The sequence below is a fragment of the Alligator mississippiensis genome, chromosome 14, assembly GCF_030867095.1.
Source record: "Alligator mississippiensis isolate rAllMis1 chromosome 14, rAllMis1, whole genome shotgun sequence".
In the NCBI taxonomy this organism is placed as follows: domain Eukaryota; kingdom Metazoa; phylum Chordata; order Crocodylia; family Alligatoridae; genus Alligator; species Alligator mississippiensis.
In genome coordinates, this window is record NC_081837.1 from 10,614,290 (window position 1) to 10,630,814 (window position 16,525).

Below are 16,525 nucleotides of genomic sequence, written 5' to 3' on the forward strand. Positions count from 1 at the left end.
GATGGTCCAAGACACATGTGAGTAGATTTCTTCTTCTTTTTATTTTTCCCATTTTTTTTATGTGCATCCTACCTTGCAGAGGGGCAGCACCGGAGCTAAGGAAAAGCATTCTGTGCATCTCAGTGAGCAAAATAACACAGAAATTCTAGGGAAGAACTTGGGAATATTAACAGTTTAATCCTGAAAATGTGGATGCAACAGATGTGACAATGACTGGGCTGGCAATGGATGCATATAACTTGTCAGACCAATAATGGACGTAGTTACCAGTGAATGGGAGTGTCTCTGGGGTGAGGTTAAGAGAAAGGGATCGTGGTTGGTAAAGAACAAAGCTTGAACAGTTTCATTAGCCCATCAGATTACTAATGTCCATGCAAACTGGCATGCTGGTGTCTTGCAGACTTATAGAGGATGATTATTCTGAATGAATAGCATTTGGGATGGAGCGGTGTTTGTATTCTGTTGAAGTGAAGTGGATAGTGTATGTGTGCTGCTGTCCTCTAATGAACTGCTCTCTTTTTGTGTCACAGATCCTGTAATGCAGACAGATTTTCCTAGAACAAACTTAGTGCCAGTGACCTGGGAATTCAGTTTAATAGTCTGAGTTTTGCCCTTTGTAGGGTGACGAAGCTTCAAATTGCTATACTATAATGCAAACCCTGAGGCCCTGAATGAATGCAGATTTGTCATAATGCTGTGATTAGTACTTTTGTCCGTGTTAGCTATACACAATCTACAACTGTTATGATTGAGACACCGCTTTTTGAGGAGGAAGCTTAGCTGGGTAGAAAGGAAAAACGGAGAGAAGCTCAGATTAGAGGTAGGAAGGTGGGGGATTAGAAATGTGCTCTTTTTTCCTTTGCTGCAGTAGTGGGGCCAGCAAATAAAACAAGATGCGTGTTATCTGGGATGTGCAAAGTTACAAAGGGATCTGTGTTCAGGGGCCTACTTTCAGTATGCAGCGTCTTGTCTGAACTGGCCATGTTATAGTGTCTTGAAGAGGCTTCAAGTATAACATTTGGGGGGCGTATTAAGAAAATGCTTCCCCATGGGTAAGAAGTTTTCTGGTCCCTTACGTCTGAGAGTGTTCCTTAGAGGGAATTTTCTATTGCAGATGTGTCAGAGGAGAGGAACATCCTCATTTTCAGATAGACCAAGTTCTTGCTCTTCCTGCTGGCTGAATGTGCTGCTACAGGGGGTAGCAGAAGAGCAACTCTTCCCACTTGTGCATGTGGACAGGGCCCAGGCTGCACCTGCAGAGCTGGAGAGCTGGGAGCAAGCTGGGCTAAGTGAAATGGATAGTGTCCCTCGGATAGCAGGGGAGAGTCACACCAAGGACTGGGCAGTAGCTGGAGATACTTGACCGACCCTGCTAGTTTCTGCATCAGCCATTAGGAGCATTAGTACATTTGCTTTCCTAACTGAGCCATATGCCTATATTATGTAGGCAGAATTAAGCTGATGCTACTCCATTTTGTCCATGTAGCTGAGGTAGGAGGGGGCAGAGAAATAACGTAGCTTAATATAGTATTCTCAACTATTATTCACCAGGGGCAAGTCATGCCACTACCAACCTGACTGCCTTCTATGATGAGATAACTGGCTTTGTGAATGTGATATACCTTGACTTTAGTGAGGCTTTTGATACGGTCTCCCACAACATTCTTGCAAGCAAGATGAGGAAGTACGGGTTGGTTGAGTGGACCGTAAGGTGGATAGAAAGCTGGCTGGATGGTTGGGCTCAATGGGTAGTAATCAATGGCTGAATGGCTAGCTGGCAGCTGGTATCAAGTGGAGCGTCCTGGGAGTCAGTCCTGGGGTCGGCCTTGTTCAATATATTCATTAATGATCTGAAAGATGGGATGGATTGCACCCTCAGCAAGTGTGCGGAAGACACCAAGCTGGGGGGTGTAATAGATGCACCAGAGGGTAGGACTAGGATTCAGAGTGACCTAGACAAATTGGAGGATTGGGCCAAAAGAAATCTCATGAGGTTCAACAAGAACAAGTGCAAAGTCCTGCATTTAGGATGGGACAATCCCATGCATTGGTACAGGCTGGGGGCGATTGGCTGGGTAGCTGCGTTGCAGACAAGGACCTGGGGGTTACAGTGGATGATAAGCTGAATATGTCAGCAGTGTGCCCTCGTTGCCAAGAAGGCTAACGGCAGAGGGAGGTTTCGGTTGGATATAAGGAAAAACTTTCTCACTTGGAGGGTGGTAAAGCGCTGGACCAGCTTACCCAGAGAGGTGGTGGAAGCTCCATCCTTGGAGATTTTTAAGGCCTGGCTTGACAAAGCTTTGGCTGGGATGATCTAGCTGGGGCTAGTCTTGCTTTGGGCAGGGGGTTGGACTAGATGTGACCTCCTGAGGTCCCTTCCTACCCTCAATTTGTATGATTCTGTAATTATTGACCAGCACATTCCCTGCCCTTTTTGCCTTCTCCTGTAGCATGGCAAAGAACTAAGCATCCAGTTACACTCACCTTAGTGTGACCTGACTGAATACAAACATTTCCCCAAGTAAGAAACTCCCCAGTTCTCACTGGAGGCAGGGACTGGAGGTCAGAGCAGTTATTGGATTTCTTAAAGTGGTGGCACTGATGCTTTCCTTTTTTTAACTCTGCTTACTATTTTTGAATGCATTTTTCAGCCCAGTTGAGAAGGAAGGAGGAGGTGGAGGGTGCCTGCTGAGGAGGGAAATATTTTGGTTGTCATCTTGTTTTAATGTCAAAAAATAAAACTCTGTGTGTGTGTGCGTGCGCGCATGTGTGTGTGGCAGGGGGAAATGCGAGACTGTATATATTTGGACTATATCAAGCCCTAGGGGAACCTAATAAATCACTGGAGTCGCACTACTTTATACTCTTGGGGAAACAGCTGAGATACAATGGTTGAGAGAGCCGTATATGAACCAGTATAAAATAGAGTAGAATGGGCTTTGCCGTGTAGAGTTGCCTGTCATTATTGGGAAAGAAAGTCGGAGACCGGTGCCTACATCGCTTTAAGGATGAGAATCATCCTTAACAGAGGTCTTTACATTGCTAAAGCCCTATTGCGAGGGTAAAAGTGGTGTCTAAATTTCATTTCTGCTCTGTCTTTTGGGAGAAATTTCACAGTAAAGCAGCAGAGCGCAGTTGTATAATGCACAGTGACCATATAGAAATGCTCCAGCTGTTATTCCTCATGTGTGACGCATGCTCTTATATCCTTGGCCAAATTCTGCTCTGACTTGCATTCCAGGGCCCACTGATGCTATTGTAATAGTCAAGGGTATAATTGGACCAAAATAAGGTCTTGTGTTCCTTCCTATATGCAGCACTGCATCATATTAATGTGAATGTTATAGCTCAGGGGTAAGATGCATTCCCATCTTTCTGCTGGCAAGTTAGTAAGATTGGATGTTTGTCATTATAACCATGGTAGGTAAAGGGTTTGAATGTATTCTGCATACTAGACAATGGCACATCTACAACTACATGTGCTATTCATGCTATAAAGTCTTACTGTGCGGTAAAATACTGCTCTGGCCCCCTGAAGAAGCCAGGGTGAGCTCCAGGCTCTCCCGGGGTGCTAGTCCGGGGGCTAGCAGGGAGCACAAGGCCAGTCTCTATGCACACGGGGCCAGGAGAGCTCTGCTGGCCAAAGCAGCAGCTGTCTTCTTGCCCCATGAACATGGGGAGGGTTCGTGATGTGTTCGGGGCCAGGAGACAGCTGCCGCTGTAGAGCTATCCCAGCCCTGTGCACATGGGGACAAGCCCTGTTCCCAGTGGTGCTTTCCCATGCAGCGGGGGCCTGGCCAGGAGCTGTCCCCCTGGGCATAGAAGCTGGGAGCTGTCCCACTTCCTAGCTGCTGGGTCCTCGCCACTTGCTCCTGCTCCATGCAAAAGTAAACCATACTTAGCAGAGCTTAACTTGTAGAATTCATTGCCACAGGAGGTGGAGGCAGATAGCATGGCCAGGTTAAAAAGGGACTGGATACATTAATGGATAAGAGATCTCTTAATGGCTGTTGAAGAGAATGGTTGGAGATGGTTCCTCTGGTGTCTCTAACCCAATAAATGGTGAATGCCAGGGACAGTGGCAGATCAAGATTTATCGGGGCCCCGGGAAACAGAAAATTGGAGGCCCCCCCACACCCCATTATAAATATGAATGCATCAAAAAGCATTAATAAATAGACCTGTTTAATGTTTAACATGGTGCATTAATAAATAAAGCACAACACGATGTTGAAATTCACTAAGTTTTACCACGCACAAAACTGAATAGAACAACTGCCTTAGGAAAATGACTCGGATGCATGGGATTGCTATAAAAGGAATGATGTTTTAGTTTAGTGGTCATGTAGAGTCTTGTTTGGCTATTTTTTTAAACACACATTTTACATTGTACCTACACCATGGTAAAGTACTACAAGAAAAATACAGGCCATACCAATGGCGTCGAGTATAAGTCTAAGAATACTATTACTGATTCTTGCACGCACGCACACACACACGCACATACACTGAGTCTGCCACAAGGGAGTTTAATGTGATTTTGCTGAGCAGATGGATTTGGCTTCAGCATTGCTAGGGGGACTCTGTGCGTGCTGGCAGCCTGTCCCGAGCTGCCTGCCTGCCCTGAGACCTGACACTTGGGTGGGAGGAAGGGCAGGCAGGATTGGGCTCCTTCCAGGCACAGGGATCATCGTTGTCTTCTTTCATATGGTTTTAGGAGCAAGAGCTATTATCCCAATTTTAATTCCAAATTCCCCAACCAGACCAATATCCTACTGGAAAGCAAGTGTAACTCCAGGATATCGCCCTCAAACTTATATCTGGGGCAGGATGTTATTACATACTTCAGGGTTTCCACAGCCGCAGCCAGACAAGGTTTTTAAGCGCCACTTGTACATCAGTGGCAACACTGGCCATGTCCAGTGCGTATCGTATTAAGGGTTGTCCACATACTCTGTGGAAGGTCAAAGCCTGGTTGTTGCACTGTTGGGTCAGAGGCAAGCTGTTTACTTGGGAAAGTGTTTTCCACCCAAGCTTTCCTCCAAGTTTCTTCACTGTTGTGGTACAAGAGGTGCTTGGTTTGTGTCCAAAACGGTTTTCATGAAATCATGCGACGAGTTGGGAGATCTTGAAGGTCTCTGTGGATGGGAAGATCCGGGTTACTATTGATGCACATTATTTCTCTATATGTTGCTGCATCCCGTTGAATAGAGGGAGGGGTAATGTTTGAAAATGCTGGTAGCCACTGCACTGGAGTTGCTGTCGAAATTCCAGAGATAGTTCTCATTACCGAGTAGAGTTGTGTGTTGATGGGTTTGGTACGTCGACTTGAGGCCCACATGGGTGCACTGTACTCAGATGTTGAAAAGACGGGGCACAGGGATGCGAGAGAGAGACCAGCTGGGCAGAGAGTCACAGGGATCCTCGCTGCCATCTCACCCCAGCTGTCCCCATGGAGCGGTCATACAAGTTCCAAGCTGCTGCCTCCCACGGGCTCTCATGCATTTAACACATGATCACGCTTCAGTGGTTAACAGGACTTTTGCCTGCCCTGACCCCTTCCCTGGGCCTGGGCACCCTAGGCCCATGCATTAATGCCAGGGAGGGTATTGAATAGGGGATAGATCACTCTAGAGGTATCCAGTTTGATGCTTTCCCTGCAGAGCATCCACTTCTGCCACTGTCAGAGATGGGATATTGGGCTAGATGGGCCATTGGTGTGACCCAGTATGGCACTACTTATGTTTTTAGGAGCTTGGAGCCCCTTGCCTCTATTCCAGTGCCCACCCCCTCTACCAGTTATGCATCTGATGCTTCAGGGCACAGAAAATGCTAGTTGTGCCTCTGGGATTACCACTACTTCACTGAAGTATCACCCTTTCTTACTACAACACAAACAGGGAATGCTTTAAACCAGAGATTTACATGAGCAGTCAGTGTATTCAAAGGAGCAATATCCTAGAAAAAATTTTCCAGGCTGAGACAAGGTAATGAAAGCGGTTGTGAAAACTGGGTGTCAGGCTGTTTTATTACTACACAAAGAAGAACCACTCATCTAGAAAAGAAGATCAGGTATCAAGTAGTAGCAGCCTGTAATGATTTTAAAGCAAGAGAAAATTAAAAAAGAAGATATTTCCACTATTTTCATTGTCACGTCACGAAGCATCCATAGTAGGAGTGCCTGGGATGCACTGCTCTGTGCATGGCATGAGAGAATATAAAAATAAAGTCCAAACGTGGAATTGAAGTTTTCCCAAGTAAGTTTGTTCACATATGGGGAAATGTCAAAAATATTTGTTTTCCTCCTGATTCAGAACAAACATGGTTTTCAAAATGTTGACATTTCTCTTAAATTCGAAATTCCTGTTTTCAGCAACTCAGCTGCTGCAAGCACCATCTTTAAGGGGCCACCATATTTTTCTCTTGTTTTTTTTTTTTTTTTTTTTAATCTTGGGCTGCTTGCACAAGTTGTACTGCTTTAACATCATCCTGTATAGTTAAAGTAATAAAACGTAGCTTTGGGTACATACAGTTCTACCAGTATATTTATTGTGCTCTGGGAAGGGGAATTGTGTATTGGTATAACTGCATCCATGTTAGTGGTTTTACCAGTATAGCTAGATCAGTATAAAAACCAAAACAATAGCGAGATTGGAAATGCTGTAGACGTATGAATTGCACTGGAAAGTGAACAGGGAAAATAAAATTCTCCCTCTAGAAACTAAACATTGATCTTTCTCTGTCACCTGTGCCAGTTGATCTCAGTGGCTTTGTTCTAAAGTAAAAAAAAATATAAGGAGCAGAATATTTCATGCTTCATGCAATTTGCTCCTGGCTAGCTGTCTACACGTGCTATTGTGCAACAGCTACTGCACAGTAAATCTACAGGTACTAGCCAACTGCATAGTAGACTAATTTACTGTGCAATAAATGTGCACATGTAGATGGTGATGCTTTACTGTGCAGTAGATTCATCTGCAACGTGAAATCTTAGAAGAAATGAGCAGCTACTGAACTGGAAAAAAAGTAAAATGGAAGGACAAAACATGCTGTTTAAAATCTAAGTAGGTGATTAGGAGAGAATGAATGGTTTACAACACATCCGTAGCCTGTTCTTAAAATGATATGTAGCTGCCAAGTTCTGCTACTTTAAACTTTTTTTGCTGAGCTGGAAAGCTCATTCACCTGGCAAATGGAATTAGCTCAGGAAGGAAATGGTTTTAATCACACTTGCCTTTATTTAGGTGGTACTGACTTAACTGACCCTCAAGTGGCCTGTAGCAGTATTATCTTTTCTCTCTATCTACTGGCATATGTCAAACCTTTCATTCCAGTTAAACAATTTTATCAAGTCCAGCTATTTTTGATTTCAGTAAAAAAACATTTACAGCTGGCTCTTAGTTGTTCGGGGGCTGGGGGCAAGACACTGTTCTTCTGTAAAATAATAGATTTTGTGATGTGCTTTCCTGTCCTGTAGGAAATGGATTATAGTGATGGCTCTTTGTTCACTTTTCATTGAAAACTAGTATTTTTTTTTAGCTCTCTTTCTCTTACAGCTGTCATTTTTGAATTGAAGAAGCATATAGTACCTTGACTACATGTCAGAGAGACATATCCCAGGAGCGTCTCCATTTATTTTTACAGAGCGATGAATACTAAACTTTATTACCACAAATCTTCTGTGTACATCCCTCTAATCTAACCTAAATAAATATAGCTGGTTGAGTAAGCTAAGTGCTTAGTGGATCAGTAAGCTGATGAGTAGATTGACAGCCCATTTTTAGATACATCTCTTTTTGATTTTTCTTTTCTTTTTTTTGCCTTTGTTGGTGACTTAGGTACTACTGAACTTGCAGCATTATAATATAATGCTACCTTATGGTTGATTACTCCTTTTTGGGTAACTCAAACATGAGGAGGTAAAACAGGATGTAAGCAGTTGCATTTTAAGTCTGTGTATTGCCCAGTTGACTTCCAGATTCCCATACCATGCTAGAAAAATTGCTTAAGACCTGCAGTTTTACAGGCTGCCAATCGCTGTCGCTGTTTGATTCGGCTTCCTGAGAAACTTTGGCCCCTGGGGTGCTGAGTATTCATTGGTCCAGTTAAAGATAGTAGAAGTTATGATTGGCTAATACCCTGAAAAATCAACTCTGACTGTCTTCCGTTGGATATCTAAAATTAGCGGACACTGGCACATGGGCTATCTTTATTCTTTCTTGGCCTCTGTAAAACAGATAATACTATTCCCCTTTGCTACAGCTGTAAAGATTATTTGCAAGGCAGGTTGGATACTGCAGTGATGAACACCAGGAAACGGCAGATTCCAGGTTGAGTGCAGCGTCTGGATGGCATGCCTGGGGCCACACGTTGAAAGATGAGGCTAAAAAGAAATATTGAGCAGCAGCCTTGTTCCCTGAGGACTGTACATCTTGTACACTGAGTGCAACCAGGGTCCCAAGGGAAAAAACAGATGTGATCAATACGATATTCCTAATGGGCATGCACATACGGATTGCACTCTCACTTTCTGGTACCTGCGGTCTTTCAAGTGCTTGACTTTGCCACATTACCAAAATTTCTTCATGTTTGTGTGGAATATAGGCCCTCCTTTTGAACAGACATCTGGCTCTCCTGTTCTTGTTTCAAATGTCCATGTGGATCTGTCTCTCTGACTGCAACACTGAATGAGTTGCTCTGTTCTCGGAGCTTTCTGAAGAAAAATAATTGGAGCCCTATCTAGCCAGACTAGTTAACCAAGTGTCAGGCAGGTCACCTGCTGTAGCATACAGGACTCCAAAATTTATTTCACCTGCACACCCAGCCTCTTGCACTTTGCCTGGTGCCTTTGTTTGTACTGCAGAGGTTATCATTAGAAAATGCTGTCACAGGCGTTGCAGCAGGTTGGCCCAACCGCATAGTGGCACAGCCAAAAATGCTGGAGGGAGGCCATACACAGCAGGCCCTGCAGTACATTTACCTGCAGTACAGTCATTCAAAGAGTTGTTAATATTGTGGTCCTGTTGCTTCCAGGGGATCGCGTGGAGCTGACATCTTATTTGGCAGACAGCCATATTTTTCCCCCTGCAATATAAGCTGCTGTTGATATTGGATCATTCTCCTCTAGCCGTGTGCTGAAGGCAACTCTCCTTGCTTTCACTTGCAAGAGAGCTTGTGCAGGATCAGATCTTGAGAGCCAGTTGCAAGGGTACAGGTTAAATGGACTTCCATTGGGAGAGCTTGGTATTTTGTCTGAGAGGAGACGCTTCTGGTGCAGTATCTTTCTCGTTCACAGCCTAAAGCATCTGAGCTGAAGTTTCAAAATCCCCAAATTGGAGCTCTTGGACCTACTCTTCAATCACTGTCTTCCAGGGTCAGTAGTTAGACAAGTTCCCTTTAGGTGCACGAGTAGTTAATAGTTTCTTAGAATGGGGAAAGAAGACCCTTGCAGCAGTGCAGTTAGAGATCTCAATTACTCTTTCTTGCTAGGGAGTTGAACAAGCCTCAGTGTCTTGAAATAGCTTGGAGGCTGGTACTCGCATGGCGGCTGCATAACAGACTCCTTGGAAACACAAACCCCACGACCAGTTCAGACTGGTTTCTTGCAGGTTGAGTACAGGGAACAGACAAGTCCTTCTGGCTTTCCCTTTCTTATTGGGCAAAACAGATGGAAAAACAAGTGGCCCCTTGATTTTTGGGTTTCTATCTGATGCCTTCTCAGAATTTCAGGAAACAGCTTGTCCTTCACCTGGCTAAGCCATGTCGTTAATCTTGCATATTTACTCCTCAATGAGCCACAGCTGCTACCCTGATCCAGGCTTTCTCTCCTGAAACCCTGCGTCTTACCACAGTCTTTGTGGGATATAGTGGACTCCAGTGAACGGGTTGAAGCTCCTCACTCACGTCTGGCTGAAGTTGGGTAACTACACTCCATATTTATTTCCACCCAGGTGTTTTATAGCTAAGCTGCCTCAAAGGGGAGGTCATAGAAGGGGGGTTTACTTTCTTGTTCTGCTGTCTTAATAGAAAAATGTGTACTTCAGCCTGTAGTGAGCTGTACAGAGTGCATAGATACTTTTTATTCCACCCAGGAAGAGCACACACCAACTGCTGAAATGTCCTTAGCCTGACAAAGGGTTTTTGGACCCGAAAGCTTGCTTAAAAATTGTTTTGCAGCTATTTAAGTTGGTCTAATAAAAGATATCAGATTCATCCAAAGAACCTTGTCTGCCTATATATTAAAAAATGGCATATTTTTTAGGATTTGTTTCCAGGAAGTGAGGGAAGACCAACAATGATTTTTAAGGATTTATATTTCAGCACATGCTAAACAAAATGTTGTGGTACGCAGAAAAGGCACTTCTCACTGGCAGATATCCAAGGGGTGCAGCAAGCAAGGGAGGTGTGCGAGCCTCAGGAAGACTGGAAAGCCAGATTGTTTTGTAATGGGGAATGCTGATTATTTCCTTTATTTCACAGGGGAGTTTGCATGAATTATTGTTTGGAAATGTCATGCCTGAGGACATCAGCCCAGATAGGCTGGAGACATCTGAGCTCTCTCCCTGATTCTGCCGCTGGCTTCCTTGGTAACGTTGGGCGAGGGGCTTGATATTGCTTGGTGCCTTGGTTCCCCCACCTGTGAGGTGTGGATATTATTGTGAGGTTTTATTCATTAGTGTTTTGTGAAGGGCTTTGAGATTTTTGGTAGATTTGATCCCTGTGAGTAATGTATTGCTTTATGAAAGGTATGTGCTAGAAGTCAAACAGAAGTTACAGGCAGAGGCAGTTAAGACCAGGTGAGGTCCTTTGCCTGCGTCATGCAGGATGTCAGACTAGACAAGGGTAATGTTTCCTTTTGAATTAAAAAGCGACAAAACAGTTTTTTTCCCCTTGGAAATGCCTCTGGCTGCTGCTTTTCTGCACCTTTCCAATGTATAATTTTTGACCATAGGAGTAGCAACGTTCAGAAAATTCTGTAATTATCGTACACGGTTACTTCACAGCTACAAACAATGGCATGAATCCAGATAGAGAGTCACCACCACTAGATATTAAGGAAATAAAAATCAACAGGACGGTGGCACTGGCTTGGGACCCAAGCTGCAAATGACTAACTCATTAATTTTAAATATATCTGCCTAACTGCACTCTAGAGGTCAAACACAAGAAGAAATGGGAATATTTAGCAGTCCGCACACACGCACAGAATCTCATCTCCATTTAAATGCATTCCTCGTCCTTACTCCCATGACAAGGGACTTTTAGGAAGGAGTGACAGCAACCATGGTATGGAAACACTGACACAGCTCATTTAGAAAGGGGTCAGACAGGAGCGCACAGAACCATATTTTGTTATCCAGGACTCTGGGAACCAGTTGTAGGGCGCTGGTCTGTCCTTGGACACAGGAGAGTCAGTCTTCTTTCTTCCTCTGCCTAACCCAATACATATTTCATTATTTATTCAAAAGGGAACGGCTCCCATAGGAGAAACTAAGACCCAAAGTTGACTCTAAAACTGTGGGCTAGGGCATATCCCTAGGAAGAGGGAGAGGCAGGTTTCTGTTCCTATTTCAATTAATATGTGTTTGTTGATTTAAAGTGGAACAAATCTAGCAGGAGAGAATGAGAGGAAGTCAGTAAACCAGTGGTTGGGGCACTTGCCTGGCATGTGGGAGACTTAAAGACTTAAACCTTCATTTCCCGCACCTTAGGTAAGTGCCAGTGAAATACTGCCTCTCTCTTCGACCGGCAACTCCAGCCTGGACCAGAACCAACTTTCTGGATAGGAGTTTTGGTCAAAATTGGTGTGTTTCTGTTAAAATCTCCTAGTTGTGATTCTTGCTTGTAGAGGACTGGTCTCCCATGTTTTATCTTAACTCCCACTGCCAACAATGGGAGCAAGACCAGGCTTCTCACCCTCATTCAGCCAAACCTAAGCAGTGAAAAGACCTGGAGAGAAGGCAACCATGTTTTAAAGCAAAACTCCTTGCAACAGGGCAATGTGTAGGGCAGAAGGGGAGCTATAAAGGACGGGAAAATGGTTATTTTGATACATTTTTTTGCTAGAATAGTTTCTCCAACATAATGGCGAGAGACCAAAGCTCACTTCTATTTGCTCATTCAGTTTTGCCCTTGCTACCCAAATGCATGACTAGCCTATGGCCAAATGGCCACAGCTTGGATTCATTTCCCATAACAGCTGGGTATTTATTAAAGAATCAAAACTGGGATAGCTCAGTCTGCATTTACATTGTTTGGGTCCTGCGGGCAATGTTATTACAGTGCTTTGCTTTCGTTTATTTGGCTTGAAAGGTTGCCCTGAGAATTTTCTACTTAACATCCCCCAATGAACTTAGCTCCTGTTTCTTGTTTGTTTTTGTTTGATATTTTCCCCCCCCTATTAAAACCCTGGTGATGGTGCTGAAAATACAGCTCATGATACTAGTTAGGGCTGTGTGTGTTTGTGATTTGCCATGCTGAACTCTGAAATGCCAGTAAACCCCATCTGTTGTAAGTCGAGTAAATAAGTAATGTGTCAGTAGCACTTCCATTTTGAGGCTCTTAAAGTACCTTGTGAACATTATGCATTAGAGTGAGTGACTTAGGAGTATAAAACCCATTTTCACAAGTGACTGTGGCCCTTAGGGGCTTAAATCTATCAAGAACCTTTGAAAATCTTACTTTGAATGAGCTTCCTCTGAGCCCGGGAGGGGGGGGGGGGGGGGGTTTGTATGGAAGATGCATGGAAGATATCTATATAGAATATAGACAGGAATACTTCACCTAGGTGAAGTCCAGAGATGTAACAAGAAGGCTCTGGGCAGCAAGACTGTCTGCAAGGCATACAGCCGCCTTGATGAGTATAACAGTTTGTGCGCAATAAATCCCAGCTAATGGATCCAGCTGCAGGATTGCACTGAGTGCCAGGTAAGCAGGAGATATTCAGAGTTCAAGTTAGGGAATGCAGAAGACACATGCTCACACATTGTAAAATCCCCGTTCTGCAACAGCAGTGATCAGCAAGTCCTGTAATGTTGACTTGCAGGGCTGTCGACAAAATATCTTGTCTTTTATTCCTATTTGTTGTTTTTATTTCCTTACCCTTTGCCTGCACCCAGACTGAGATCTGTTTAGAATAGAGAATGCTCCTTTTGAATATTTGGGAAGCCTCATGTATGGCAAGTACTAACATAGATTAATAATAAAAGGTTCAAATTCATCCCTGATTTAATTCTATTAAGCCACACTGCAACATCTGATGTTCTAGGCTGTGTTTTAAGTATTATGCAAGATTTTAGCCATATGATTGCTTGTGCTTTTCCCCCCTCCCTTTGAACCTTCATGAAAGATAATTTACTTGTGCTATAACAGGGCAGAAAAACCTCAGGACACCTTTTTAAGAAGTAATCTTTTAGGAAGACAAAAGGAAGTCAGTGAAATGCACTAGGAATGAATAACATGCAGTGTTGACCTTCTGTGTTCTGCATTACCTTATTTCAACTCTGTTCCTCACCTGCAGTCTCACTGGTAGCTACGGGTAGATAAACCTATTTGCCATTTTAAATGTTACTGTATTTCCCATGCTACAGTGAACCTTTGAAGTCGTTGGCTACAAATGCTTTGACTATAGCGCACCATGGGCTCCATACAGCAGTAGTAAAAGTTTTTCCATCTATCTCCAGTTTGTAAATAAGCTATACTAATGTTGTATTGCATTAATCAATCAGGGCAGTGAGCACAGTATGGGTCAGGTTTATAAACCTGTTCTGTATTTATAATTAATGAGAGCAGGGAAAAGAGAATACCTGTTCTACATTGCTAAAAGTGAAATGGAAATGCTGCTTTCAACGGGGAACAGATTTTCTCCTTCTCGTGCCCTATTCTTGTTGTTTAATTTGTGCAAGATTGGTTGACTGCCTAAATTGCCCTTGATGGGAAAGTGTTTTTGTGGAATGTGATGAGAATTTGGTAAAGTAATAAGTATTAAAGCAGTAAGCTAAAGGACGGGGAGATGGGTGCAGAATGTGGACAGCGTGCATGTTACAAGTCTCTTGGCATAGGGAAAATCACAGGAACAGGGCATCACCTAGGAAAAAGCATACCAATAGACTGGCAGATGGGCCCAGATCAGAACAGGGGGCTTGAATCTAGCCGAACCCCAACCTGCAGTGGAATATGGCACTGTAATCTGTGACTCAGGGCCGCCTTTATAATGGCTAAAGAGTGCCATTACACCCGAAGCCCCATGTGCCTGAGATGTGCATGTTTGGACCCCATATTTGTGAAAAGTTGCTTTCTAATGAAGTTGTGGGTCGATTGCTCTGACTTAGGTGGTCTCTGCTGAAGAGGATTTCTTTAGGCATAGGAAAAACAGAGGTGTGCAGGATTTGATTTGGCCCTTTTTTTTAGTATTGCCATGACTTATGGACTAGATTTCAAGGGGTTTTCTGATGACTACTAAATAGTCCAGAATGTTTTCAGCTGAAGCTGTGAATTGTGTCTCTCCATGCTCTGAGACTGAAGTCTCTCTAGTGAGCCTGATGGCAGCAAGATTTTTTTTTTAATGCTTAAAAGGAATGTCCCGTTAGGCAAAACCGTCATTATGCGCAGGCTATTTGCTGGTTACCAGCTTTAATTGAAAATACAGTGAAAAGGAGTTTAAAAGATCTTTGATCTTATTTTCTTCAGGAGCTTTGAAAAATGCAATGAATTAAATCCTTCAGCAGCTTGTTGGAGTAACTGGTATTATCAACCAAGGCACAGAGGGATAGTTATAAAAGATTTGGCTAAAGGGTTATGTAGTAAGGCAGAAACTGGACCCAGAAAGCCCAACACCTGTTCTCTTCCCTCGAATTGCATACTTTACTCCCCACTTACCTCCTGAGTAAATAAAATGAGATTTGTCTCTGTCCTGTAGAAAATGATATATAGATAACTCAGTATTTTGGGATCAGGAGGTCATAAACCAAATGTGGGTGGACAGGTCTTAGACACCTTTCAAAATAAAATGGCTTTCTTGATAATCTTGACTCATTTCTTTAACTTAGCTTGCCTAGTCATGTCTGTCATTTTATTGTTGCATTTCCCTTTAAGTTATGCATTGCAATGTAAATCACCCTGAATTCACTGTCACCTTGCATTACGTTCCACAGCATGATCCACTGTGATGTGACTGATACAATCTGACTTGATGTCACATCGTGATGTCTCCCACAGGGAGGCAGAAAGGACACCCTTTCTTATAGCTTATAAATGTTTTAAAAAGTTGCTTGCAAATATGTAGGGTCCCCCCCAGGTCTCTCTCCCCCCTCCCTACTCCTCCTTAACAGACTGTCCCTGAAATGCGGCATAAACTCTTATTTGGCACTAGTATTGAGCTCAGCCCTGCAAAGCTCTGAGCACTCAGGTCAAGCAAACCATGTGCTTAGCTTTTCAGCATGTGAAGAGTTTAATGACTTGAATGGGGCTATTTACCTGAGTATGTACTTTGCTGGTTTTGGATGAGACTGCTCCACAGCCATTAAGAACCCCTCCTGTGTTCTTCTGGAGCTGTGGTTTTTGCACTGGTTACTCCATTTCTGCTTGTCTTCCCGAAATGATTGCCTGAACCCTTGAATGAGCACAGAGCATCTTTCTGGAAAAGGGAGAATTTCTTATTAGCTTATTTAACAGAGTATTTCTACTCAGATAACAACTCAGTTAATATAAATTCCAGTAAATGGGACATATGTACTGATCAAAAATATAAAACACATTGAAAAAAGGCCAAAACCTATAGCTCACTTGTTTATATGCATATATGCAGATCGGGCAGTTGCTAATAATGTGACCGCACCACAGTATCTCAGATACCCCAGTTAACAGTGCCCTTATAGTATTACTCTGTAGTAGTGTCATGCTTGCCTGAAGATGTAGTAGCAATTCATGTCCAATAGTTTAAGAACAGCAAAAACACAGGCTATGTAGATAAAAGCCGTCTGCGTCAAGCCTGCTATTATTGAATTAGCTGGAATTGGGAAGGGTGCACAAGGCGCTCCAGTAGTAAGGGTGATGAGCCTGAGCAAGTCTTTGAGACTCACCGTGCTTATAAATGTTGTGAAGTGTTTACACACCATGGTAATGGAGGGCAACTACATATGTACCAGATCGAGAAAAGGGTAAACATGCATCGAATTGTTCTGTTAAAAAAGAATATATATATATTCTTATATATATAAAGGATATTTAAAAGAAATGCCTTAACTCCTGCAGGAGTTCAGGTTTTCCCTTGCCGTTTTCGTTAGTTGTCCTGCAAGGTTGTGAGATGGCGATTATGTTTGATGTAATACTTAGATGTGCTTCAAACAGCTGTGTGGCTCATTTACAAGATGCACAATATACTGCACGAGCTGGGGCTGCAGAGCCCAAGTTCATTAGTGGCACGAACAGTCTCCTGGAAGTATATCCACAATCTCTGCTCTGAGTGCTCAGGACTTCCAGGAGAAATACACTGATGAGAGGGCAAATGAAAAGCCTTGTGGATTCA

At 43.3% G+C, this 16,525-nt stretch overlaps 1 protein-coding gene across 3 annotated transcripts in view; it reads left to right on the forward strand.

Moving 5' to 3' along the window:
* CALN1 (calneuron 1) overlaps positions 1–16,525 on the forward strand; it is a 182,150-nt gene that overhangs the window by 78,794 nt on the left and 86,831 nt on the right. The gene's annotated exons all lie outside the window — the stretch shown is intronic.